Raw genomic sequence first — 27047 nt, 5'->3', positions numbered from 1 at the left:
GGGGACCAGAAAATATTACAGTGTCTGACATCGACTTCGCTAGGTCACACACCGCGGCTACTTGAACTTTGAGCACCTCTTTAAACCTTGTTGAAAGAATTAGAGGACTGAATGAAAGATAGGTACGCTGTAGCTATTGAACACAATATGAGCTCAACATATGAAGCTTTTATTTCAGTAAGCAAGAGGGGCACAGTAAAGTCATGGAGCTTTAAAGCACCAACAGCATGCTCAAAGTCAATGAGAGTTTGCACGAAACACACAGCTGGTTTCACTGGGGATCGAACCCAGGACCTTCTGCGTGTAAAGCAGATGTGATGACCTCTACACAATAAAACCACAGAGCATGTGCCTGCATCCTACATGGCTGCTCTCTTTGATTTGCCCTGTTGAGTAAATTGGCTGTTTCTTGGAACAAACTTGGAGCAAAGCCTAAACGATACAAAGATAACGTGAAGTCACCTAAAATACAGCTCACAAACAGATTTTTACCACTTTCAGAGATGGAATCAAATGAAAAAAGGAAAGATGACGTGGCCAAAATACAGCGAGGAGGATCTGTGCCAGGAGCCAAGGTCACGCAGATTGTTTTGGTTGGAGACGGCGCGATAAGTCACGTGACGCATGAAAAGATAAACACACATTCTTTTCCAAGCGCCACTGTTTCTGAGATAACGTCACTCCTTCCAAATATTATGGCTAAGCATGGAGGAGCTAAACAGCTGATTGTGCACGTGGGTGCAGTGGACATGCGGCGGGAACAGACTGAAGTTTTGAAAAAAGACTTCTTGAAGTTATTCGACGTGCTTGATGAAATGGAAATCAAAACATTCATAAGTGGGCCTATTCCAAACATCGACAGGAGGATAAACAAGTTTAGCCGGCTTCTTCAGCTGAACACATGGCTGTCCAAAGAGTGTGCCCCGAGAGGACTACACTACATTGAGAACTTCTATCTATTCTGGAAACGAGAGGACCTGTTTAAGAGAAATGGCCCCCACCTATGCAGAGATGGAGTGAGGGTGCTGACAGAGAACCTGCTCCACGCTCTGAGGCATTGGACTGGGCCTGGACAGGGTCCTGAGCAGATAGTTAGAGAAGAGAGGAATGAGAGAAGAATTCCTGCTCCATCAGCCAGAGACCGAGCCAATGTTTCAACATCAAAAGCACCACAACCTCAGCCTCCACCAAAGGATTCATCAGCAGCTGCTCCACCACCAGCAGCAAAGGATTCAGCTCCAGCTGCTCCACATTCACCTCCACCGCCTCCAGAAAAGGAACAATTTTCAAAGGCCTTGGACCCATCTGTGACAAGCCCAACAACATCCCTGTCAACGCCCCTGCCTTCACACCAGCCCTGGGTTCCCCCTGCAACATCTACTCCCACTAAAGATTCATCATTCTCCTTCTCATCTCCACTCTCACCCATGGGCCTTCCCAGCCATTTTGAAAGTCTGATCAAATCAGGCATTAAGATGGCTCCACTCACGCCCAATATAGCAAGGGCTATGTCAAAACTTATCAACTCTTCCCTGCACAAGCCGACTACACCAACAAAAGCCCCACCTCCCATCCCCCTCGCCTTTCACCTGGTATCTCCCATAGCTAGGATGCACTGGGTCTCAGCGTTGCCGGGACTTATTGTCACATTAAAAATCAAACCAACCCAGGGCCCTATGTAAAAAGAGCCCCCCCTAGTGCTATTTCTGTAGTCACATCATCACACAGATGGAAAAACAAAATGCGAGTCAGGCCCAATCTGAGAAATGTGATTCATATTCCCTGTGAAAAGATAAAGCCCAGTCCCACTGAAACTAGTCTGAAACTTGCTGTGCTAAATGTCAGATCCTTATGTAACAAATCTCTCTTAATTAATAATTTTATTTCTTCTTATAATCTTGATTTTATGTTTTTAACTGAAACATGGCTTGACAAAAACACAGGAAATGTAGTTCTGATAGAATCTGCTCCACCCAACTTTAAGTTTGAATCTGAAACACGAGAAAACAAAAAGGGGGTGGAGTCTGTGCTGTCTTTAGAGATGAAATAATTACCCGCAGGTTGTCTTTTGGGGTGTTTTCATCATTTGAGTATGTATCCTTTAAAATGGAGCTAAAACGGTCTCCATCCATTCTCTTCATTGTTTTATACAAGCCTCCCCAGCACTGCCAAAGTTTTATTGATGATTTTACTGAGATGCTTTCAGTCGTATGCACAGACTTTGATGGTTCGGTCATTACAGGTGATTTCAATGTGCATGTTGATAATATTTGTGACAGAAACGCTAAAGAGCTTGATGCTGTCCTTGAAACCTTCAGTCTTACTCAGCATGTGAGAGGCCCCACCCACAGCAAAGGACACACTCTAGATCTCATATTTACAAAGGGGGTAAATATTTCAAATGATAATGTGATCAATGTTGCTCTGTCTGATCATTTCTGTGTCTTCTTTGACCTGTCTGTTTCTCCCAAACCACCGGTTGGTCCTGCAGTTGTTCAGAGGAGACACATACGTGATGGCACAGGTGCACTGTTTATGGAAATGATAAACTAAATAAATCATTGAATAATTAAATACATAATTAATAACAAATTAAATTCAAATTAAATAATATTTGTTGATCTTGTGTTCTTGTTTTTCCTTCATTATTTTTTATTTTTTTTCCCTTCTTCTTCTTTCTTCTTCTTTCTTCTTTCTTCTTCGACAGGTCGCTGCCCCTTCCCTCAAAGCCTGCGAAGTACGGAATCAAGCTGTGGGTCGCGTGCGACTCGCTGTCCAGTTACGCCTGGAAGATGCAGGTTTACACCGGGAAATCCGATAAGCGCGCGCCTCCGGAGAAGAACCTGGCCACGCGGGTCATGCTCGATCTCTCCGAGGCACTGGGACTGGGGGTCGGGGGGGGCCGCAACGTCACGTGCGACAACTTCTTCACCTCGTACGAGCTCGCCCGAAGGCTATTCTTCGAGAGGGACGGCCTCACCCTGCTGGGGACGCTGCGCGCCAACAGGAGCGAGATCCCGCGGGAACTGGTCGACACGAAGCGCAGAGCGGTCGCGTCCTCCGTCTTCGCGTTCACGTTGGGCGAGACCGCGCCGGGGACCTCTTCCACGGCTACGGCGACAAACGGAGTCCCCTCGGTCCTACCTGGCGAAGAAGAGCAAGAACGTGCTGATCCTCACCACGGTGCCGCGCCAACTACGGAGACGGCGATCCTCCGAGCAAACCGGCGGCCGTGTTGCATTACAATCGCACCAAGGGAGGCGTGGACAACCTGGACAAGGTGACGGGTACCTACAGCTGCAGGAGGAAAACCTGCCGCTGGCCCCTCGTCCTGTTCCACAACATGATCGACGTGTCCGCGTACAACGCTTTCGTCCTGTGGCGGGAGCTGAACCCGACGTGGATGGTCGGCAAACGCCACAGACGCAGGCTGTTCATGGAGCAGCTGGGGAGCGCGCTCGTCGCGGGAGGGGGGAGGAGGACCCGCGCCCCGGCGTCATCGGGGACATCTCGGAAGAGGGAAGAAGAGAGGGGAGAGGAGAGGGGAGAGAGGGGGGGGAGAGGAAGAAGAGAACCCGCGTGCGGCTGTACCCGCGAAGAAGAAGAGGTGCCGAATATGCCCCAGGAGCAAGGACACTAAAACGACGAACGTGTGCCGAGGGTGCCTCGTACACGTGTGTGGCAAGTGCGCCCTCAGCTACTGCCCGCGCTGCGCTCGGACCTAAGTATCTGTCGACCTTACGATCGCTGCCGTTGCCGCCCTTGCCTTGCTATGGTGTCAATTTTTATTTTATTTTAAATAATCATGAAAAAAAAATAATAATAAATATAACAATTGTGTCCTTATGATGAAGAAGTAGAGAGAAAAAGAGAGAGAGAGAGTAAAGCGAGACCCCTCCTCCGTCCACGGGGGGGTCAGCGATACAAAGCCTCCATCTACGGGGGGTCCCTCGTCGATGGGGGGTCTGTGATACACCCCCACCCACCCTTGTCCATGGGCCGTGGGGGGGTCTCTGATTCTGTGACTCTGGTGGGTCTCGAACTCACAGCCTTTGAATGCCTTTGCAACTTTTGCCTGATTCCCCTTTTTCACAAAAGCAAAACAGTCATCCGAAAACGGTCTACATCAATCATTCCTTACCAAAAAACTGAGAAACAAGGAGTGAAAAGAGTGCATTTACTCTTCAGGGTACTTATTCAGGGATACTTTTCAATCTCTAATTGCAAATTGTAAAAGAGCTCTTTCGGGTGATAAGTTTTTCTGTACATGTAAACAACTGATTTGCTTGAAAGGCTATTATGAAAGCACTGCTGGGATTTAAACCCAGGATTTCCTGTTTACTAGACAGGCACTTTGACCATCTAAGCCACAGCGCCTCTTAAATGCTACTTTAACCTGTTTCAGCTAGATATTCAGTGACCAATGTTACTTCATAGATTTTGCGCGTGCAATAGCTCTTCCAATCGTCCCTGGGTGGGCTCGAACCACCAACCTCCCGGTTAAGAGCCGAGCGCACTGGCCAATTGCGCCACAGAGACAAACAGCCCGCTCAATAAAATATTTGCACCTTGACAAGCCGCAATATGTTTTTTTTAAAGCGAGCCAGCAACATTCGAAAGTTCAGCCCCTGTCCAATCAACTGCGTTTAATGGAGAGCGAGGCCATCAATCTTTCTACCTCTGAAATAAATCCCCTGTACCAATGTAGCTATAAAAAAACTGGAAGTCTTTCAATCAATCGACTCTCGCCAATTTATTGCGCACTCAATATACTGCAGTTAATCTGGATATTGAGGAAAAATGGCAAAATAATGTTATTTGACATAATGCCGATGTATTTGCTTACTTTTTCAAGCACACTTGGCAATTGAACCTCGTTCAGCAGTGCCTTTCATCAGATAGTAAAGCGAGCAGATTTTCCATTGTAAAAAAAAAATGTGTTCTCTCACCATTAGCGACTCTGGTGGGACGCGAACACACAACCTTTAATGCCCTTGCAAATTACACCTAGAAGTCCAATGCGCTATCCATTGCGCCACAGCGCCCATACATCCTTCCATGATGCTCATTTCCACAAACGCAAAACACGGTTTTCATCCAAAATGGGTCCACATCAGTCATTCCTTGCCAACAAACTGAGAATCAAAAAGTGAAAAGAGTGCAGTTAATCTGTGTGTGCAGGGATACTTTTCCATCTTATTCCAATTTGTAACAGCAGCGCATTTTCTGTCGTTGTAAATAATTTGCATGCTTGAATGGACAACTGAGTAGTAGTAGGTTTGAGATGGGCCGGTAATTATTTAGCACTGTGGCATCAAGACTGCTCTTCTTTAAGAGAGGCTTAATGACTGCAGTTTTAAGGCTCTTGGGAAAATTCCAGATCCAAGCAACATGTTGACTTTTTGATTGATTGGAGCCAACAGACTACTCATGACCTCCACTGAGCACCCCCTTGAACCCCTGGAGCCCCCGGAGCACCTCCAGAGCCACCCCCCCACTCCTCCAGACTCACCCCGGGGAAGGGCCACTCTGGCTGGGCATGGCCTCCACTGAGCACCCCCTGGAACCCCTGGAGCCCCCGGAGCACCTCCAGAGCCACCCCCCACTCCTCCAGACTCACCCCGGGGAAGGGCCACTCTGGCTGGGCATGGCCTCCACTGAGCACCCCTTGGAGCCCCTGGAGCACCTCCAGAGCCACCCCCCACTCCTCCAGACTCACCCCGGGGAAGGGCCACTCTGGCTGGGCATGGCCTCCACTGAGCACCCCCTGGAACCCCTGGAGCCCCCGGAGCACCTCCAGAGCCACCCCCCACTCCTCCAGACTCACCCCGGGGAAGGGCCACTCTGGCTGGGTATGGCCTCCACTGAGCACCCCCTGGAACCCCTGGAGCCCCCGGAGCACCTCCAGAGCCACCCCCCACTCCTCCAGACTCACCCCGGGGAAGGGCAACTCTGGCTGGGCGTGGCCTCCGCAGCACCCCCTGGAACCCCTGGAGCCCCCGGAGCACCTCCAGAGCCACCCCCCACTCCTCCAGACTCACCCCGGGGAAGGGCCACTCCGGCCGGGCATGGCCTCCGCTGAATACCCCCTGGAACCCAAGGAGCACCTCCAGAGCACCCCGCATTCCCCCAAACTCAGTCTGGGGACGGGCCACTCTTCCCCGGGTCGCGGGCTCTGGGACTCCGGGGATGACCACCGGGGACCAGGCTCTCCCTTCGAACCCGGGGACCCACACTTAAGCACCCCCACACGGGCTACACACCCTTGGTTCAGCCCCCTGGAGGTCCGTGCCCTTGGTACTATACCATGGAAGTCCGTGCCCTTGGTACTCTGACTGGAGTACCAAGGGAACGGCCCAGCACTCACCACAGGGGTTCGCGCCGGCTGACAAACTCAGAGACGAGGAAGGGACCGGAGTCCGACCAAATATATCATCTGGCGCTGTGTCCAGCGTGAGGGTGAGCCTTGCAAATTATGCCTAGAAGTCCAATGCGCTATCCATTGCTCCACAGAGCCCATACATCCTTCCATGATGCTCATTTCCACAAACACAAAACACGGTTTTCATCCAAAATGGGTCCACATCAGTCATTCCTTGCCAACAAACTGAGAATCAAAAAGTGAAAAGAGTGCAGTTAATCTGTGTGTGCAGGGATACTTTTCCATCTTATTCCAATTTGTAACAGCAGCGCATTTTCTGTCGTTGTAAATGATTTGCATGCTTGAATGGACAACTGAGTAGTAGTAGGTTTGAGATGGGCCGGTAATTATTTAGCACTGTGGCATCAAGACTGCTCTTCTTTAAGACAGGCTTAATGACTGCAGTTTTAAGGATCTTGGGAAAATTCCAGATCCAAGCAACATGTTGACTTTTTGATTGATTGGAGCCAACAGACTGCTCACCATAGACTTTAAAAATCTAGTAGGCAATGCATAAAGGCAGCATGTAGTGGAACTCAGACTTGTGGTGATCTCTTGGAAAGTTTTGTCAGCCACAAATGCAAAATGGGTTAACTCCAGTTGTCTAGCTGGCTGCGTGCTTGTTATCTGCAAATAATGGTATTTTTAATGTTCTGAACTGAGTCTTGCAAAGAAGACTGCAAACTCATTGCACCTGGAGAAATACAGAAACCATCAAAGTAACATTTACCACACTGTAATTTGAAATATTAACCCGCTTTGTCATTAGCAGGTCCAGAGTGTGCCCTTTGCCCTTGGTGGGGCCACTCAGGTGCTGAGTAAGACCAAAGCTTCTGAGGACAGCGCCAAACTCTTTAGAAGAAGACGAGGTTGAGCGGGACGTGAAGGAAGGAAGGAACAGTCACTCACGTACGGGAAACTCCTACCAAGCAGTGGCCAGCCTATAGCACACTGGGATTCTGTGGTAATTGAACCAAATTTAGCAGTTCCTTACATCAGTTAATAACACAAGCAGGCTTTCCTATTTACCAATGTAGATAACAGGGGTTACAACAGTGACTCTGGTGGGTCTCGAACTCACAGCCTTTGAATGCCTTTGCAACTTTTGTCTGATTCCCCTTTTTCACAAAAGCAAAACAGTCATCCAAAAACGGTCTACATCAATCAATCAATCCTTACCATCAAACTGAGAAACAAGGAGTGAAAAGAGTGCATTTACTCTGTTTATTCAGGGATACTTTTCAATCTCTAATTAAAAAATGTAAAAGAGCTCTTTCGGGTGATAAGTTTTTCTGTACATGTAAACAACTGATTTGCTTGAAAGGCTATCATGAAGGCACTGCTGGGATTTGAACCCAGGATCTCCTGTTTACTAGACAGGCACTTTGACCATCTAAGCCACAGCGCCTCTTAAATGCTACTCTAACCTGTTTCAGCTAGATATTCAGTGACCAATATTACCTCATAGCTTTTGCCTGCCATACGTCTTCCAATCGTCCCTGGGTGGGCTCGAACCACCAACCTCCCGGTTAAGAGCCGAGCGCACTGGCCAATTGCGCCACAGAGACAAACAGCCCGCTCAATAAAATATTTGCACCTTGACAAGCCGCAATATGTTTTTTTTAAAGCGAGCCAGCAACATTCGAAAGTTCAGCCCCTGTCCAATCAACTGCGTTTAATGGAGAGCGAGGCCATCAATCTTTCTACCTCTGAAATAAATCCCCTGTACCAATGTAGCTATAAAAAAACTGGAAGTCTTTCAATCAATCGACTCTCGCCAATTTATTGCGCACTCAATATACTGCAGTTAATCTGGATATTGAGGAAAAATGGCAAAATAATGTTATTTGACATAATGCCGATGTATTTGCTTACTTTTTCAAGCACACTTGGCAATTGAACTTCGTTCAGCAGTGCCTTTCATCAGATAGTAAAGCGAGCAGATTTTCCATTGTAAAAAAAAAAAGTGTTCTCTCACCATTAGCGACTCTGGTGGGACGCGAACACACAACCTTTAATGCCCTTGCAAATTACACCTAGAAGTCCAATGCGCTATCCATTGCGCCACAGCGCCCATACATCCTTCCATGATGCTCATTTCCACAAACGCAAAACACGGTTTTCATCCAAAATGGGTCCACATCAGTCATTCCTTGCCAACAAACTGAGAATCAAAAAGTGAAAAGAGTGCAGTTAATCTGTGTGTGCAGGGATACTTTTCCATCTTATTCCAATTTGTAACAGCAGCGCATTTTCTGTCGTTGTAAATAATTTGCATGCTTGAATGGACAACTGAGTAGTAGTAGGTTTGAGATGGGCCGGTAATTATTTAGCACTGTGGCATCAAGACTGCTCTTCTTTAAGAGAGGCTTAATGACTGCAGTTTTAAGGCTCTTGGGAAAATTCCAGATCCAAGCAACATGTTGACTTTTTGATTGATTGGAGCCAACAGACTACTCATGACCTCCACTGAGCACCCCCTTGAACCCCTGGAGCCCCCGGAGCACCTCCAGAGCCACCCCCCCACTCCTCCAGACTCACCCCGGGGAAGGGCCACTCTGGCTGGGCATGGCCTCCACTGAGCACCCCCTGGAACCCCTGGAGCCCCCGGAGCACCTCCAGAGCCACCCCCCACTCCTCCAGACTCACCCCGGGGAAGGGCCACTCTGGCTGGGCATGGCCTCCACTGAGCACCCCTTGGAGCCCCTGGAGCACCTCCAGAGCCACCCCCCACTCCTCCAGACTCACCCCGGGGAAGGGCCACTCTGGCTGGGCATGGCCTCCACTGAGCACCCCCTGGAACCCCTGGAGCCCCCGGAGCACCTCCAGAGCCACCCCCCACTCCTCCAGACTCACCCCGGGGAAGGGCCACTCTGGCTGGGTATGGCCTCCACTGAGCACCCCCTGGAACCCCTGGAGCCCCCGGAGCACCTCCAGAGCCACCCCCCACTCCTCCAGACTCACCCCGGGGAAGGGCAACTCTGGCTGGGCGTGGCCTCCGCAGCACCCCCTGGAACCCCTGGAGCCCCCGGAGCACCTCCAGAGCCACCCCCCACTCCTCCAGACTCACCCCGGGGAAGGGCCACTCCGGCCGGGCATGGCCTCCGCTGAATACCCCCTGGAACCCATGGAGCACCTCCAGAGCACCCCGCATTCCCCCAAACTCAGTCTGGGGACGGGCCACTCTTCCCCGGGTCGCGGGCTCTGGGACTCCGGGGATGACCACCGGGGACCAGGCTCTCCCTTCGAACCCGGGGACCCACACTTAAGCACCCCCACACGGGCTACACACCCTTGGTTCAGCCCCCTGGAGGTCCGTGCCCTTGGTACTATACCATGGAAGTCCGTGCCCTTGGTACTCTGACTGGAGTACCAAGGGAACGGCCCAGCACTCACCACAGGGGTTCGCGCCGGCTGACAAACTCAGAGACGAGGAAGGGACCGGAGTCCGACCAAATATATCATCTGGCGCTGTGTCCAGCGTGAGGGTGAGCCTTGCAAATTATGCCTAGAAGTCCAATGCGCTATCCATTGCTCCACAGAGCCCATACATCCTTCCATGATGCTCATTTCCACAAACACAAAACACGGTTTTCATCCAAAATGGGTCCACATCAGTCATTCCTTGCCAACAAACTGAGAATCAAAAAGTGAAAAGAGTGCAGTTAATCTGTGTGTGCAGGGATACTTTTCCATCTTATTCCAATTTGTAACAGCAGCGCATTTTCTGTCGTTGTAAATGATTTGCATGCTTGAATGGACAACTGAGTAGTAGTAGGTTTGAGATGGGCCGGTAATTATTTAGCACTGTGGCATCAAGACTGCTCTTCTTTAAGACAGGCTTAATGACTGCAGTTTTAAGGATCTTGGGAAAATTCCATATCCAAGCAACATGTTGACTTTTTGATTGATTGGAGCCAACAGACTGCTCACCATAGACTTTAAAAATCTAGTAGGCAATGCATAAAGGCAGCATGTAGTGGAACTCAGACTTGTGGTGATCTCTTGGAAAGTTTTGTCAGCCACAAATGCAAAATGGGTTAACTCCAGTTGTCTAGCTGGCTGCGTGCTTGTTATCTGCAAATAATGGTATTTTTAATGTTCTGAACTGAGTCTTGCAAAGAAGACTGCAAACTCATTGCACCTGGAGAAATACAGAAACCATCAAAGTAACATTTACCACACTGTAATTTGAAATATTAACCCGCTTTGTCATTAGCAGGTCCAGAGTGTGCCCTTTGCCCTTGGTGGGGCCACTCAGGTGCTGAGTAAGACCAAAGCTTCTGAGGACAGCGCCAAACTCTTTAGAAGAAGACGAGGTTGAGCGGGACGTGAAGGAAGGAAGGAACAGTCACTCACGTACGGGAAACTCCTACCAAGCAGTGGCCAGCCTATAGCACACTGGGATTCTGTGGTAATTGAACCAAATTTAGCAGTTCCTTTCATCAGTTAATAACACAAGCAGGCTTTCCTATTTACCAATGTAGATAACAGGGGTTACAACAGTGACTCTGGTGGGTCTCGAACTCACAGCCTTTGAATGCCTTTGCAACTTTTGTCTGATTCCCCTTTTTCACAAAAGCAAAACAGTCATCCAAAAACGGTCTACATCAATCAATCAATCCTTACCATCAAACTGAGAAACAAGGAGTGAAAAGAGTGCATTTACTCTGTTTATTCAGGGATACTTTTCAATCTCTAATTAAAAAATGTAAAAGAGCTCTTTCGGGTGATAAGTTTTTCTGTACATGTAAACAACTGATTTGCTTGAAAGGCTATCATGAAGGCACTGCTGGGATTTGAACCCAGGATCTCCTGTTTACTAGACAGGCACTTTGACCATCTAAGCCACAGCGCCTCTTAAAAGCTGCTCCAACCTGTTTCAGCTACATATTCAGTGACCAATATTACCTCATAGATTTTGCCTGCTATACCTCTTCCAATTGTCCCTGGGTGGGCTCGAACCACCAACCTCCCGGTTAACAACCGAGCGCGCTGGCCAATTGCGCCACAGAGACAAACAGCCTGCTCAATAAAATATTTGCGAGTCGACAAGCCGCAATATCTTTTTTTTTAAAGAGAGCCAGCAACATTCGAAAGTTCAGCCCCTGTCCAATCAACTGTGTTTAATGGAGAGCGAGGGCATCAATCTTTCTACCTTTGAGCTAAATCCCCTGTACCAATGTAGCTATAAAAAACTGGAAGTCTTTCAATCAATCGACTCTCGCCAATTTATTGCGCACTCAATATCCTGCAGTTAATCTGGATATTGAGGAAAAATTGCAAGATAATGTTATTTGACATAATGCCGATGTATTTGCTTACTTTTTCAAGCACACTTGGCAATTGAACCTCGTTCAGCAGTGCCTTTCATCAGATAGTAAAGCGAGCAGATTTTCCATTGTAAAAAAACTAGTATGTTCTCTCACCATTAGCGACTCTGGTGGGACTCGAACCCACAACCTTTGAATGCCCTTACAAATTATGCCTAGAAGTACAATGCGCTATCCATTGCTCCACAGAGCCCATACATCCTTCCATGATGCTCATTTCCACAAACGCAAAACACGGTTTTCATCCAAAATGGGTCCACATCAGTCATTCCTTGCCAACAAACTGAGAATCAAAAAGTGAAAAGAGTGCAGTTAATCTGTGTGTGCAGGGATACTTTTCCATCTTATTCCAATTTGTAACAGCAGCGCATTTTCTGTCGTTGTAAATGATTTGCATGCTTGAATGGACAACTGAGTAGTAGTAGGTTTGAGATGGGCCGGTAATTATTTAGCACTGTGACATCAAGACTGCTCTTCTTTAAGACAGGCTTAATGACTGCAGTTTTAAGGATCTTGGGAAAATTCCAGATCCAAGCAACATGTTGACTTTTTGATTGATTGGAGCCAACAGACTGCTCACCATAGACTTTAAAAATCTAGTAGGCAATGCATAAAGGCAGCATGTAGTGGAACTCAGACTTGTGGTGATCTCTTGGAAAGTTTTGTCAGCCACAAATGCAAAATGGGTTAACTCCAGTTGTCTAGCTGGCTGCGTGCTTGTTATCTGCAAATAATGGTATTTTTAATGTTCTGAACTGAGTCTTGCAAAGAAGACTGCAAACTCATTGCACCTGGAGAAATACAGAAACCATCAGACAAAGTAACATTTACCACACTGTAATTTGAAATATTAACCCGCTTTGTCATTAGCAGGTCCAGAGTGTGCCCTTTGCCCTTGGTGGGGCCACTCAGGTGCTGAGTAAGACCAAAGCTTCTGAGGACAGCGCCAAACTCTTTAGAAGAAGACGAGGTTGAGCGGGACGTGAAGGAAGGAAGGAACAGTCACTCACGTACGGGAAACTCCTACCAAGCAGTGGCCAGCCTATAGCACACTGGGATTCTGTGGTAATTGAACCAAATTTAGCAGTTCCTTTCATCAGTTAATAACACAAGCAGGCTTTCCTATTTACCAATGTAGATAACAGGGGTTACAACAGTGACTCTGGTGGGTCTCGAACTCACAGCCTTTGAATGCCTTTGCAACTTTTGTCTGATTCCCCTTTTTCACAAAAGCAAAACAGTCATCCAAAAACGGTCTACATCAATCAATCAATCAATCCTTACCATCAAACTGAGAAACAAGGAGTGAAAAGAGTGCATTTACTCTGTTTATTCAGGGATACTTTTCAATCTCTAATTAAAAAATGTAAAAGAGGTCTTTCGGGTGATAAGTTTTTCTGTACATGTAAACAACTGATTTGCTTGAAAGGCTATCATGAAGGCACTGCTGGGATTTGAACCCAGGGTCTCCTGTTTACTAGACAGGCACTTTGACCATCTAAGCCACAGCACCTCTTAACAGCTGCTCCAACCTGTTTCAGCTAGATATTCAGTGACCAATATTACCTCATAGATATTGCCTGCTATACCTCTTCCAATCGTCCCTGGGTGGGCTCGAACCACCAACCTCCCGGTTAACCCTTTAAGCGCCAAAGTCGCAGAAATGCGACTTTACCGTACAAGGAAATTTATGAAATAATAGTAGAAAATGAATCACTTCAGTCATTGGTCGGTTCGGTGCAACTTCCTCTTATTAGCCAGGTATGATCTAGGGCAGATCCGGTAAGGAAAAAAATGGCCGGAGGAAGTACACGTGGCATGCAATTTACAGCAGATTCTGACTCTGAAGGAAATTATCTCCCCGAGAGTGACGATGGATTTCCAAGTGGAGATGAAGGGACTTCGAAACAACGGACAGGTGCAAAGGACAGACGGAGGCGAGGAACCAGTGGAACCAGTGGCTGCAGTAAAACTTGCCCGGTGGATGAGAGCTGGGACATGCTGAGAGAGGTCGAGGTATTTGAGGCATGGATCAAATCTTTTGAAGACCCAGTTGGCTACACAGGAGAGATGGATCTGACGGATGCTAATCCATTTGATATTCTGTCACTCTTTCTGACCGATCAGTTTTGGACTTTCATTACTGATGAGACAAATAGATATGCACATCAGTGTATGGCACCTATGATTCTGAAGCCACATTCAAGATTTCTTGAGTGGTATGATGTATCAGTCACCGAAATGAAAGCTTTCTTCGCTTTGCATCTCTCCATGGGCCTTGTTAAGAAACCTGAAATCGAGGATTACTGGAGAACATTTTGGCTTACACAAACGCCTGGATTTGGAAATGTAATGTCAAGAAACAGATTTGAAATCATTCTTTCGTTCTTTCATTTTGTCAACAATAATGATTATGTGAGAACAGGCGAGCCCGGGCACGATAAACTGTTCAAAGTCCGCCCAATAATAGATTTGATTATTCCCAAATTTGCAGCAGTTTACAGTCCAATCAAGGAGCTTTCTTTAGATGAAATGACAATAGCTTTCAAGGGGAGATCTTCACTAAAATGTTACTCTCCGAATAAACCTGACAAATATGGCTATAGAGTGTATGCCCTGAGTGAAAGCTGTTCAGGGTATGTTTTGCGCTGGTCAATGCACACTGGACAGTACAAAAATAATGCAAATATACCTCGCCTGTTATTGCAAATGAATTAGCAGATTTGGAAACTGGACTGTGTGGGACGGTAAGGATTACCAGGTTGGGGATGCCAAAATGCCTTGGTAAAAGTGGCTGAAAAAAGGAGATGACCCAGTTTTTTGCAGAAAGGGAAAACTCCTGGCTTGTGCTTGGCACGATACGTCTCACCATGTTGTCCACAGTCCATGGAAATGATTGTGTTCAGAGGAGGATCCGATCCAAGACAGATGACACTGGCTTCCGTGACATCAAAAGACCTGTATGTGTCGACCAGTACAACGCCTACATGGGTGGAGTGGACACTGCTGACCAGAGGATGAAGACATACCTCTTTCCACACAGGTCCCGGAAATGGTATCATCGCATATTCAATGCCATTATAAGCATAAGTATTGTCAACTCACACATCATATACACCAAATCCACTCCAGGCCCACACAAACCTTTAAAGGTTTACATTCAGAACATTATTGATGCATTACTGGCTGATCACTCCAAAAAACAAGAAAGGCGCTCAAGACCGGAGGGTGAAATGCCACAGAGACTCACAGAGCGTCATTGGCTTTGTCAAGCAGAGGGACGTCCAGACTGCGCCGTGTGCTCTGACCGCTCTCGTACCAAAGGCAGGCGGCAAACAAAGTACAGGTGCCGTCAGTGTGGCGTTGGCCTCTGTGCGGTTCCATGCAACGAGAGATACCATACGCTAAAAAACTTTAAATGCTGTCATTTGGATATGTAAAAGTGCAGGGTACCTTGACCCTGGATGGACATCTTTTCTGTGATGGCTCTCTCCTTTCTTCACTGCTTTCTCCACAACCTGCCTGGCACCAATGATGGATGTATAAGTTGGAAAAATAAAAAAAATGAAAAAAATACATAATAAATACCGTGTTTGTCATCATTTGGTCAGAACTTGTAATCAGGGCCCGAGTTTGAAGATGTGAGCAAAAGGGGTGAAAATGGGTTAAAATGTGAAAAAACACCAAAATGAGCAAAATGAAATAATCCCCCATCATCAGTGCACTGTTTGCCCCCAGAAAAGCACTCCCCTGGGGCCTGGAGGTGATCTGACCATCATAGTATAGCACCATATGCCCCTGAGGGACTTAGAGTAAAAACCGAAATAGTACACTATACCTGAAAAGACTCTGTCATTTTTCGGCAATAGTACACTATACCCGAGCGACTCTGCCGTTTTTCCGGGCCGTAGTATGAAGTTGTGAGCAAAAGGGGTGAAAATGGGTTAAAATGTGAAAAAACACCAAAATGAGCAAAATGAAATAATCCCCCATCATCAGTGCACTGTTTGCCCCCAGAAAAGCACTCCCCTGGGGCCTGGAGGTGATCTGACCATCATAGTATAGCACCATATGCCCCTGAGGGACTTAGAGTAAAAACCGAAATAGTACACTATACCTGAAAAGACTCTGTCATTTTTCGGCAATAGTACACTATACCCGAGCGACTCTGTCGTTTTTCCGGGCCGTAGTATGAAGTTGTGAGCAAAAGGGGTGAAAATGGGTTAAAATGTGAAAAAACACCAAAATGAGCAAAATGAAATAATCCCCCATCATCAGTGCACTGTTTGCCCCCAGAAAAGCACTCCCCTGGGGCCTGGAGGTGATCTGACCATCATAGTATAGCACCATATGCCCCTGAGGGACTTAGAGTAAAAACCGAAATAGTACACTATACCTAAAGACTCTGTCGTTTTTCGGCAATAGTACACTATATAGCGTTGGACGTAGTCGTTTTTTGGGCTCGTGGAAATAAGCGTTCAGCTCAAGAGTCCCGGGCTAAATAACGCTGCTCCCGAGAAATTCCTACGCTGCTCTCACGCGGGATGTGCAAAATGGTAATGCTGGGAGGGACGGGCGGGCGGTTTTTGAGAATGACGTTTTTCGCAATCGAAACAGGTACATTTCCTGGTTGTGCGGCTACCGGGGGAGGAGCTCGTTTGACGGACACACGAGAACCGCGATCGATGGGCCCCGTTCTGGTTTTATCCAGCTTCCAAGGCTCCTTCACAGCCGTAATCTCAAGTCATGGTTCGGAGGTGCGGAGGTGAGCGTCGGATCACGGAGCCTCTGAATGGAGCCCTGCGCTCCGCGCTCCTCCGCGCTCTAAGCGCCGCTCAGACCCGGCATGAGAGGGTATATTTTCGGCTTGATTTTACCAGACTCCCGGGCACTTCCAGAAGCTTGCTGTTTGCTCTGATTGCTCGGGGCAGAGCACAGTGTCACGCTGACCACGGGCTGTACGTGGAGGTGAGAGCTGGTTGTAAGGCGGATCACGGAGCCTCTGAATGGAGCCCCACGCTCCGCGCTCCTCCGCGCTCTAAGCGCCGCTCAGACCCGGCATGAGAGGGTCTATTTTCGGCTTGATTTTACCAGACTCGCGGGCACTTCCAGAAGCTTGCTGTTTGCTCTGATTGCTCGGGGCAGAGCACAGTGTCACGCTGACAACGGGCTGTACGTGGAGGTGAGAGCTGGTTGTAAGGCGGATCACGGAGCCTCTGAATGGAGCCCCGCCCTCCGCGCTCCTCCGCGCTCTAAGCGCCGCTCAGACCGGGCATGAGAGGGTCTATTTTCGGCTTGATTTTACCAGACTCCTGGGCACTTCCAGAAGCTTGCTGTTTGCTCTGATTGCTCGGGGCAGAGCACAGTGTCACGCTGACCACGGGCTGTACGTGGAGGTGAGAGCTGGTTGTAAGGCGGATCACGGAGCCTCTGAATGGAGCCCCACGCTCCGCGCTCCTCCGCGCTCTAAGCGCCGCTCAGACCCGGCATGAGAGGGTCTATTTTCGGCTTGATTTTACCAGACTCCCGGGCACTTCCAGAAGCTTGCTGTTTGCTCTGATTGCTCGGGGCAGAGCACAGTGTCACGCTGACCACGGGCTGTACGTGGAGGTGAGAGCTGGTTGTAAGGCGGATCACGGAGCCTCTGAATGGAGCCCCACGCTCCGCGCTCCTCCGCGCTCTAAGCGCCGCTCAGACCCGGCATGAGAGGGTCTATTTTCGGCTTGATTTTACCAGACTCGCGGGCACTTCCAGAAGCTTGCTGTTTGCTCTGATTGCTCGGGGCAGAGCACAGTGTCACGCTGACCACGGGCTGTACGCGGAGGTGACCCGCTCCGTGATCTTAGCTTCGCCCAGACCCAGGGCCATCCACCCCGCACACGCCAGACTTTGCCCGGCCAGGGAGCACCTTCTGCGGGTCGGAGGCTCCGGGTCGGAGCCCCTGGAGCCTGGAGCCCTCACCGGGCCCCGAACTCGGCTGCCGGAGGCAGTGCAGTGCCTCATGGATAAAAGTGCACCCAGCCGGTCTCGAACTCGCGTGAGCATGAATCAACAATGAAAATGGTACAAATCATGGTTCTATGTATACCAGACAAGGAGCTTGGTCGACGGGCACACATGACCCGCCATAGTAGGGCCCCGTTCTGGTTTTATCCAGCTTCGAAGGCTCCTGCGCACTGCGGGTTTGTTTACATTTTGCGGCTGTGGTTTGCTCCGGCTAACCTCACGCCGGACACGTTGGAAGCGAGGCCGAGACAGAGGTCCCACCAGGCGCGGGGCGTCAGTCTGACTGGCTTCCCCCGCGCCTGGCCCCTTGTCTCCGGAGATGGGACCGTCACTCACGCCCGCACTGAAGGACGCGCGGCTTGAAGGATGATGGCTGTGCTTAGTCCCTGTGCCAGGGGCTCTGAGCCAGTCCCCTTCAGCCTCAACGCGTCCGGTGGGAACACAGTCCGGGTCCACTGTCACTCACCCCTGCGCAGAAGGACGCGCGGCTTGGAGGATGATGGCTGCGCTTAGCCCCTGGCACAGGGGCTCTGCACCAGTCCCCTTCAGCCTCAACGCGTCCGGTGGAACAACAGTCCAGGCCCACTGTCACTCACCCCCGCACTGAAGGACGCGCGGCTTGGAGGATGATGGCTGCGCTTAGCCCCTGTTACAGGGGCTCTGCGCCAGTCTCCTTCAGCCTCAACGCGTCCGACGGAACCACAATCCGGGCCCATTGTCACTCACCCCCGCGCAGCAGGAGGCGCGGCTTGAAGGATGATGGCTGCGCTTTGCCCCTGGGCCCAAGGGCTCTGCGCCAGTCCCCTTCAGCCTCAACGTGTCCGATGGCTCTGCGCGGGGCGGGGGGCAGGGCCGGCGCATACTTTTGGTCCGACTCCGGTCCCTTCCTCGTCTCTGAGTTTGTCAAATGCAGCGCCTGTCCAGGGCTCACTTTGCTATCAACTGTGGCTGGTCACCGCCATCGTAGGGCCCCGTTCTGGTTTCATCCAGCTTCGAAGGCTCCTGCGCACTGCGGGGTTGTAGGCATTTGTGGTCCTGATTTGCGCTGGCTCACCCTCACGCTGGACACAGCGCCAGATGATATATTTGGTCCGACTCCGGTCCCTTCCTCGTCTCTGAGTTTGTCAAATGCAGCGCCTGTCCAGGGCTCACTTTGCTATCAACTGTGGCTGGTCACCGCCATCGTAGGGCCCCGTTCTGGTTTCATCCAGCTTCGAAGGCTCCTGCGCACTGCGGGGTTGTAGGCATTTGTGGTCCTGATTTGCGCTGGCTCACCCTCACGCTGGACACAGCGCCAGATGATATATTTGGTCCGACTCCGGTCCCTTCCTCGTCTCTGAGTTTGTCAAATGCAGCGCCTGTCCAGGGCTCACTTTGCTATCAACTGTGGCTGGTCACCGCCATCGTAGGGCCCCGTTCTGGTTTCATCCAGCTTCGAAGGCTCCTGCGCACTGCGGGGTTGTAGGCATTTGTGGTCCAGAGCCCCGGCTCTAAATTAAACCTGTTACCCTAGTAGGCCGGCCTCCGGGTCCCCCCTCTCTTCTTCGGTTATGGAGTACATTGGGCGCGGGGGCAGCCAGTGGAGGGCAAGGGCCCTGCCTCCAAGTGTGGTGTAGGGGACAGGGGAGCCAGGGCCTTGGGGTCCTGGTGCTTTTTATCTTTTAAAGTGGCTCAGAGTACCAAGGGCACGGACTTCCAGGGGGCTGCACCAAGGGTGTGTAGCTCGTGTGGGGGTGCTTAAGTGTGGGTACCCGGGGACGAAAGGTGGGCCGGGGCCGGCGCGAGCCTCTGTGGTGAGTGCTGGGCCGTTCCCTTGGTACTCCAGTCAGAGTACCAAGGGCACGGACTTCCATGGTATAGTACCAAGGGCACGGACCTCCAGGGGGCTGAACCAAGGGTGTGTAGCCCGTGTGGGGGTGCTTAAGTGTGGGTCCCCGGGTTCGAAGGGAGGGCCTGGTCCCCGGTGGTCATCCCCGGAGTCCCAGAGCCTGCAACCCGGGGAAGAGTGGCCCGTCCCCAGACTGAGTTTGGGGGAATGCGGGGTGGCTCTGGAGGGGCTCCAGGGGTTCCAGGGGGTGCTCGGCGGAGGCCATGCCCAGCCCGAGTGGCCCGTCCCCAGACTGAGTTTGGGGGAATGCGGGGTGGCTCTGGAGGGGCTCCAGGGGTTCCAGGGGGTGCTCGGCGGAGGCCATGCCCAGCCAGAGTGGCCCTTCCCCGGGCAGAATCTGGGGAGAGTGGGGGGTGGCTCTGGAGGTGCTCCGGGGGCTCCATTGGTTCCAGGGGGTGCTCAGTGGAGGCCATGCCCAGCCAGAGTGGCCCGTCCCCAGACTGAGTTTGGGGGAATGCGGGGTGGCTCTGGAGGGGCTCCAGGGGTTCCAGGGGGTGCTCGGCGGAGGCCATGCCCAGCCAGAGTGGCCCTTCCCCGGGCAGAATCTGGGGAGAGTGGGGGGTGGCTCTGGAGGTGCTCCGGGGGCTCCAGGGGTTCCAGGGGGTGCTCAGTGGGGGCCATGCCCAGCCAGAGTGGCCCGTCCCCAGACTGAGTTTGGGGGAATGCGGGGTGGCTCTGGAGGGGCTCCAGGGGTTCCAGGGGGTGCTCGGCGGAGGCCATGCCCAGCCAGAGTGGCCCTTCCCCGGGCAGAATCTGGGGAGAGTGGGGGGTGGCTCTGGTGCTCGGCGGAGGCCATGCCCAGCCAGAGTGGCCCTTCCCCGGGCAGAATCTGGGGAGAGTGGGGGGTGGCTCTGGAGGTGCTCCGTGGGCTCCAGGGGTTCCAGGGGGTGCTCAGTGGGGACCATGCCCAGCCAGAGTGGCCCTTCCCCGGGGTGAGTCTGGAGGAGTGGGGGGTGGCTCTGGAGGGGCTCCAGGGGTTCCAGGGGGTGCTCGGCGGAGGCCATGCCCGGCCAGAGTGGCCCTTCCCCGGGCAGAATCTGGGGAGAGTGGGGGGTGGCTCTGGAGGTGCTCCGGGGGCTCCAGGGGTTCCAGGGGGTGCTCAGTGGGGGCCATGCCCAGCCAGAGTGGCCCTTCCCCGGGGTGAGTCTGGAGGAGTGGGGGGTGGCTCTGGAGGGGCTCAAGGGGTTCCAGGGGGTGCTCGGCGGAGGCCATGCCCAGCCAGAGTGGCCCTTCCCCGGGCAGAGTCTGGGGAGAGTGGGGGGTGGCTCTGGAGGTGCTCCGGGGGCTCCAGGGGGTGCTCAGTGGAGGCCATGCCCAGCCAGAGTGGCCCTTCCCCGGGCAGAATTTGGGGAGAGTGGGGGGTGGCTCTGGAGGTGCTCCGGGGGCTCCAGGGGGTGCTCAGTGGAGGCCATGCCCAGCCAGAGTGGCCCTTCCCCGGGCAGAATCTGGGGAGAGTGGGGGGTGGCTCTGGAGGTGCTCCGGGGGCTCCAGGGGGTGCTCAGTGGAGGCCATGCCCAGCCAGAGTGGCCCTTCCCCGGGCAAAGTCTGGCCGTGTGCGGGGTGGGTGAACCCTGCTCCGCCTCACGCGAGTTCGAGACCGGCTGGGTGCACCTTTATCCATGAGGCACTGCACTGCCTCCGGCAGCCGAGTTCGGGGCCCAGTGAGGGCTCCAGGCTCCAGGGGCTCCGACCCGGAGCCTCCGACCCGCAGAAGGTGCTCCCTGGCCGGGCAAAGTCTGGCCGTGTGCGGGGTGGGTGAACCCTGCTCCGCCTCACGCGAGTTCGAGACCGGCTGGGTGCACCTTTATCCATGAGGCACTGCACTGCCTCCGGCAGCCGAGTTCGGGGCCCAGTGAGGGCTCCAGGCTCCAGGGGCTCCGACCCGGAGCCTCCGACCCGCAGAAGGTGCTCCCTGGCCGGGCAAAGTCTGGCCGTGTGCGGGGTGGGTGAACCCTGCTCCGCCTCACGCGAGTTCGAGACCGGCTGGGTGCACCTTTATCCATGAGGCACTGCACTGCCTCCGGCAGCCGAGTTCGGGGCCCAGTGAGGGCTCCAGGCTCCAGGGGCTCCGACCCGGAGACTCCGACCCGCAGAAGGTGCTCCCTGGCCGGGCAAAGTCTGGCCGTGTGCGGGGTGGGTGAACCCTGCTCCGCCTCACGCGAGTTCGAGACCGGCTGGGTGCACTTTTATCCAAGAATCAACTGGAGTGTGGAGCTTCTACGGGCCTCCAGGGGCACTGCCGACCCAGAGCTGTGCCCCGGCTTCAGTTCTCTGTATCTCAGGAAGTTTTTTATTTATACATTTATTTCATCCATAATCTCTGGCGCCTAAAGGGTTATCAGTCCTTGGGGCTTGGGGCTAGGCTTGGCGTTTGTCAAATATTTATTTATTTTTGTCCACCTTTATTTACAAAAAATACAGAAGATGGCAGCAGATGATAAGGTATTGAAACCAAAAACTCTGTATTCTAACCCTTTAAGCGCCAAAGTCGCAGAAATGCGACTTTACCGTACAAGGAAATTTATGAAATAATAGTAGAAAATGAATCACTTCAGTCATTGGTCGGTTCGGTGCAACTTCCTCTTATTAGCCAGGTATGATCTAGGGCAGATCCGGTAAGGAAAAAAATGGCCGGAGGAAGTACACGTGGCATGCAATTTACAGCAGATTCTGACTCTGAAGGAAATTATCTCCCCGAGAGTGACGATGGATTTCCAAGTGGAGATGAAGGGACTTCGAAACAACGGACAGGTGCAAAGGACAGACGGAGGCGAGGAACCAGTGGAACCAGTGGCTGCAGTAAAACTTGCCCGGTGGATGAGAGCTGGGACATGCTGAGAGAGGTCGAGGTATTTGAGGCATGGATCAAACCTTTTGAAGACCCAGTTGGCTACACAGGAGAGATGGATCTGACGGATGCTAATCCATTTGATATTCTGTCACTCTTTCTGACCGATCAGTTTTGGACTTTCATTACTGATGAGACAAATAGATATGCACATCAGTGTATGGCACCTATGATTCTGAAGCCACATTCAAGATTTCTTGAGTGGTATGATGTATCAGTCACCGAAATGAAAGCTTTCTTCGCTTTGCATCTCTCCATGGGCCTTGTTGAGAAACCTGAAATCGAGGATTACTGGGGAACATTTTGGCTTACACAAACGCCTGGATTTGGAAATGTAATGTCAAGAAACAGATTTGAAATCATTCTTTCGTTCTTTCATTTTGTCAACAATAATGATTATGTGAGAACAGGCGAGCCCGGGCACGATAAACTGTTCAAAGTCCGCCCAATAATAGATTTGATTATTCCCAAATTTGCAGCAGTTTACAGTCCAATCAAGGAGCTTTCTTTAGATGAAATGACAATAGCTTTCAAGGGGAGATCTTCACTAAAATGTTACTCTCCGAATAAACCTGACAAATATGGCTATAGAGTGTATGCCCTGAGTGAAAGCTGTTCAGGGTATGTTTTGCGCTGGTCAATGCACACTGGACAGTACAAAAATAATGCAAGCAACATCAGTGCAACACACGCAGTTGTCCGTGAGTTGGTTTCTCCCTTTACGGGCAAAGGACACGAGATTTACATGGACAGTTACTATACCTCGCCTGTAATTGCAAATGAATTAGCAGATTTGGAAACTGGACTGTGTGGGACGGTAAGGATTACCAGGTTGGGGATGCCAAAATGCCTTGGTAAAAGTGGCTGAAAAAAGGAGATGACCCAGTTTTTTGCAGAAAGGGAAAACTCCTGGCTTGTGCTTGGCACGATACTAAACGTCTCACCATGTTGTCCACAGTCCATGGAAATGATTGTGTTCAGAGGAGGATCCGATCCAAGACAGATGACACTGGCTTCCGTGACATCAAAAGACCTGTATGTGTCGACCAGTACAACGCCTACATGGGTGGAGTGGACACTGCTGACCAGAGGATGAAGACATACCTCTTTCCACACAGGTCCCGGAAATGGTATCATCGCATATTCAATGCCATTATAAGCATAAGTATTGTCAACTCACACATCATATACACCAAATCCACTCCAGGCCCACACAAACCTTTAAAGGTTTACATTCAGAACATTATTGATGCATTACTGGCTGATCACTCCAAAAAACAAGAGAGGCGCTCAAGACCGGAGGGTGAAATGCCACAGAGACTCACAGAGCGTCATTGGCTTTGTCAAGCAGAGGGACGTCCAGACTGCGCCGTGTGCTCTGACCGCTCTCGTACCAAAGGCAGGCGGCAATCAAAGTACAGGTGCCGTCAGTGTGGCGTTGGCCTCTGTGCGGTTCCATGCAACGAGAGATACCATACGCTAAAAAACTTTAAATGCTGTCATTTGGATATGTAAAAGTGCAGGGTACCTTGACCCTGGATGGACATCTTTTCTGTGATGGCTCTCTCCTTTCTTCACTGCTTTCTCCACAACCTGCCTGGCACCAATGATGGATGTATAAGTTGGAAAAATAAAAAAAATGAAAAAAATACATAATAAATACCGTGTTTGTCATCATTTGGTCAGAACTTGTAATCAGGGCCCGAGTTTGAAGATGTGAGCAAAAGGGGTGAAAATGGGTTAAAATGTGAAAAAACACCAAAATGAGCAAAATGAAATAATCCCCCATCATCAGTGCACTGTTTGCCCCCAGAAAAGCACTCCCCTGGGGCCTGGAGGTGATCTGACCATCATAGTATAGCACCATATGCCCCTGAGGGACTTAGAGTAAAAACCGAAATAGTACACTATACCTGAAAAGACTCTGTCGTTTTTCGGCAATAGTACACTATATAGCGTTGGACTTAGTCGTTTTTTGGGCTCGTGGAAATAAGCGTTCAGCTCAAGAGTCCCGGGCTAAATCACGCTGCTCCCGAGAAATTCCTACGCTGCTCTCACGCGGGATGTGCAAAATGGTAATGCTGGGAGGGACGGGCGGGCGGTTTTTGAGAATGACGTTTTTCGCAATCGAAACAGGTACATTTCCTGGTTGTGCGGCTACCGGGGGAGGAGCTCGTTTGACGGACACACGAGAACCGCGATCGATGGGCCCCGTTCTGGTTTTATCCAGCTTCCAAGGCTCCTTCACAGCCGTAATCTCAAGTCATGGTTCGGAGGTGCGGAGGTGAGCGTCGGATCACGGAGCCTCTGAATGGAGCCCTGCGCTCCGCGCTCCTCCGCGCTCTAAGCGCCGCTCAGACCCGGCATGAGAGGGTCTATTTTCGGCTTGATTTTACCAGACTCCCGGGCACTTCCAGAAGCTTGCTGTTTGCTCTGATTGCTCGGGGCAGAGCACAGTGTCACGCTGACCACGGGCTGTACGTGGAGGTGAGAGCTGGTTGTAAGGCGGATCACGGAGCCTCTGAATGGAGCCCCACGCTCCGCGCTCCTCCGCGCTCTAAGCGCCGCTCAGACCCGGCATGAGAGGGTCTATTTTCGGCTTGATTTTACCAGACTCGCGGGCACTTCCAGAAGCTTGCTGTTTGCTCTGATTGCTCGGGGCAGAGCACAGTGTCACGCTGACCACGGGCTGTACGTGGAGGTGAGAGCTGGTTGTAAGGCGGATCACGGAGCCTCTGAATGGAGCCCCACGCTCCGCGCTCCTCCGCGCTCTAAGCGCCGCTCAGACCCGGCATGAGAGGGTCTATTTTCGGCTTGATTTTACCAGACTCGCGGGCACTTCCAGAAGCTTGCTGTTTGCTCTGATTGCTCGGGGCAGAGCACAGTGTCACGCTGACCACGGGCTGTACGCGGAGGTGACCCGCTCCGTGATCTTAGCTTCGCCCAGACCCAGGGCCATCCACCCCGCACACGGCCAGACTTTGCCCGGCCAGGGAGCACCTTCTGCGGGTCGGAGGCTCCGGGTCGGAGCCCCTGGAGCCTGGAGCCCTCACCGGGCCCCGAACTCGGCTGCCGGAGGCAGTGCAGTGCCTCATGGATAAAAGTGCACCCAGCCGGTCTCGAACTCGCGTGAGCATGAATCAACCATGAAAATGGTACAAATCATGGTTCTATGTATACCAGACAAGGAGCTTGGTCGATGGGCACACATGACCCGCCATAGTTGGGCCCCGTTCTGGTTTTATCCAGCTTCGAAGGCTCCTGCGCACTGCGGGTTTGTTTACATTTTGCGGCTGTGGTTTGCTCCGGCTAACCTCACGCCGGACACGTTGGAAGCGAGGCCGAGACAGAGGTCCCACCAGGCGCGGGGCGTCAGTCTGACTGGCTTCCCCCGCGCCTGGCCCCTTGTCTCCGGAGATGGGACCGTCACTCACCCCCGCACTGAAGAACGCGCGGCTTGAAGGATGATGGCTGTGCTTAGCCCCTGTGCCAGGGGCTCTGAGCCAGTCCCCTTCAGCCTCAACGCGTCCGGTGGGAACACAGTCCGGGTCCACTGTCACTCACCCCTGCGCAGAAGGACGCGCGGCTTGGAGGATGATGGCTGCGCTTAGCCCCTGGCACAGGGGCTCTGCACCAGTCCCCTTCAGCCTCAACGCGTCCGGTGGAACAACAGTCCAAGCCCACTGTCACTCACCCCCGCACTGAAGGACGCGCGGCTTGGAGGATGATGGCTGCGCTTAGCCCCTGTTACAGGGGCTCTGCGCCAGTCTCCTTCAGCCTCAACGCGTCCGACGGAACCACAATCCGGGCCCATTGTCACTCACCCCCGCGCAGCAGGAGGCGCGGCTTGAAGGATGATGGCTGCGCTTTGCCCCTGGGCCCAAGGGCTCTGCGCCAGTCCCCTTCAGCCTCAACGTGTCCGATGGCTCTGCGCGGGGCGGGGGGCAGGGCCGGCGCATACTTTTGCTCCGGGGGCTCCAGGGGTTCCAGGGGGTGTTCAGTGGAGGCCATGCCCAGCCAGAGTGGCCCGTCCCCAGACTGAGTTTGGGGGAATGCGGGGTGGCTCTGGAGGGGCTCCAGGGGTTCCAGGGGGTGCTCGGCAGAGGCCATGCCCAGCCCGAGTGGCCCGTCCCCAGACTGAGTTTGGGGGAATGCGGGGTGGCTCTGGAGGGGCTCCAGGGGTTCCAGGGGGTGCTCGGCGGAGGCCATGCCCAGCCAGAGTGGCCCTTCCCCGGGCAGAATCTGGGGAGAGTGGGGGGTGGCTCTGGAGGTGCTCCGGGGGCTCCAGGGGTTCCAGGGGGTGCTCAGTGGGGGCCATGCCCAGCCAGAGTGGCCCTTCCCCGGGCAGAATCTGGGGAGAGTGGGGGGTGGCTCTGGAGGTGCTCCGGGGGCTCCAGGGGTTCCAGGGGGTGCTCAGTGGGGGCCATGCCCAGCCAGAGTGGCCCTTCCCCGGGGTGAGTCTGGAGGAGTGGGGGGTGGCTCTGGAGGGGCTCCAGGGGTTCCAGGGGGTGCTCGGCGGAGGCCATGCCCAGCCAGAGTGGCCCTTCCCCG

At 52.1% G+C, this 27047-nt stretch overlaps 6 non-coding genes across 6 annotated transcripts; all 6 read right to left on the bottom strand.

Annotated features, from left to right (window-relative positions):
• Positions 1-266: 266 nt before the first annotated feature.
• trnav-uac (transfer RNA valine (anticodon UAC)) lies at positions 267-339 on the bottom strand. Its single transcript has one exon. It is a non-coding gene; the product is annotated as a tRNA-Val (tRNA).
• Positions 340-4465: 4126 nt separating this feature from the next.
• Positions 4466-4539, bottom strand: trnak-cuu (transfer RNA lysine (anticodon CUU)). Its single transcript has one exon. It is a non-coding gene; the product is annotated as a tRNA-Lys (tRNA).
• A 3216-nt stretch (positions 4540-7755) lies between these two features.
• Positions 7756-7829, bottom strand: trnat-agu (transfer RNA threonine (anticodon AGU)). Its single transcript has one exon. It is a non-coding gene; the product is annotated as a tRNA-Thr (tRNA).
• Positions 7830-7915: 86 nt separating this feature from the next.
• Positions 7916-7989, bottom strand: trnak-cuu (transfer RNA lysine (anticodon CUU)). Its single transcript has one exon. It is a non-coding gene; the product is annotated as a tRNA-Lys (tRNA).
• A 3216-nt stretch (positions 7990-11205) lies between these two features.
• On the bottom strand, positions 11206-11279 carry trnat-agu (transfer RNA threonine (anticodon AGU)). The gene has a single exon. It is a non-coding gene; the product is annotated as a tRNA-Thr (tRNA).
• Positions 11280-13193: 1914 nt separating this feature from the next.
• Positions 13194-13267, bottom strand: trnat-agu (transfer RNA threonine (anticodon AGU)). The gene has a single exon. It is a non-coding gene; the product is annotated as a tRNA-Thr (tRNA).
• Positions 13268-27047: the final 13780 nt, after the last annotated feature.

This window comes from Eucyclogobius newberryi, unplaced genomic scaffold, assembly GCF_026437365.1.
Source record: "Eucyclogobius newberryi isolate DKJ021-1_F unplaced genomic scaffold, fEucNew1.0.hap1 SCAF_130, whole genome shotgun sequence".
Classification (NCBI taxonomy): domain Eukaryota; kingdom Metazoa; phylum Chordata; class Actinopteri; order Gobiiformes; family Gobiidae; genus Eucyclogobius; species Eucyclogobius newberryi.
The sequence above is the reverse complement of the archived record's forward strand: the minus strand, read 5'-3'. Positions and strand labels throughout refer to the sequence as shown.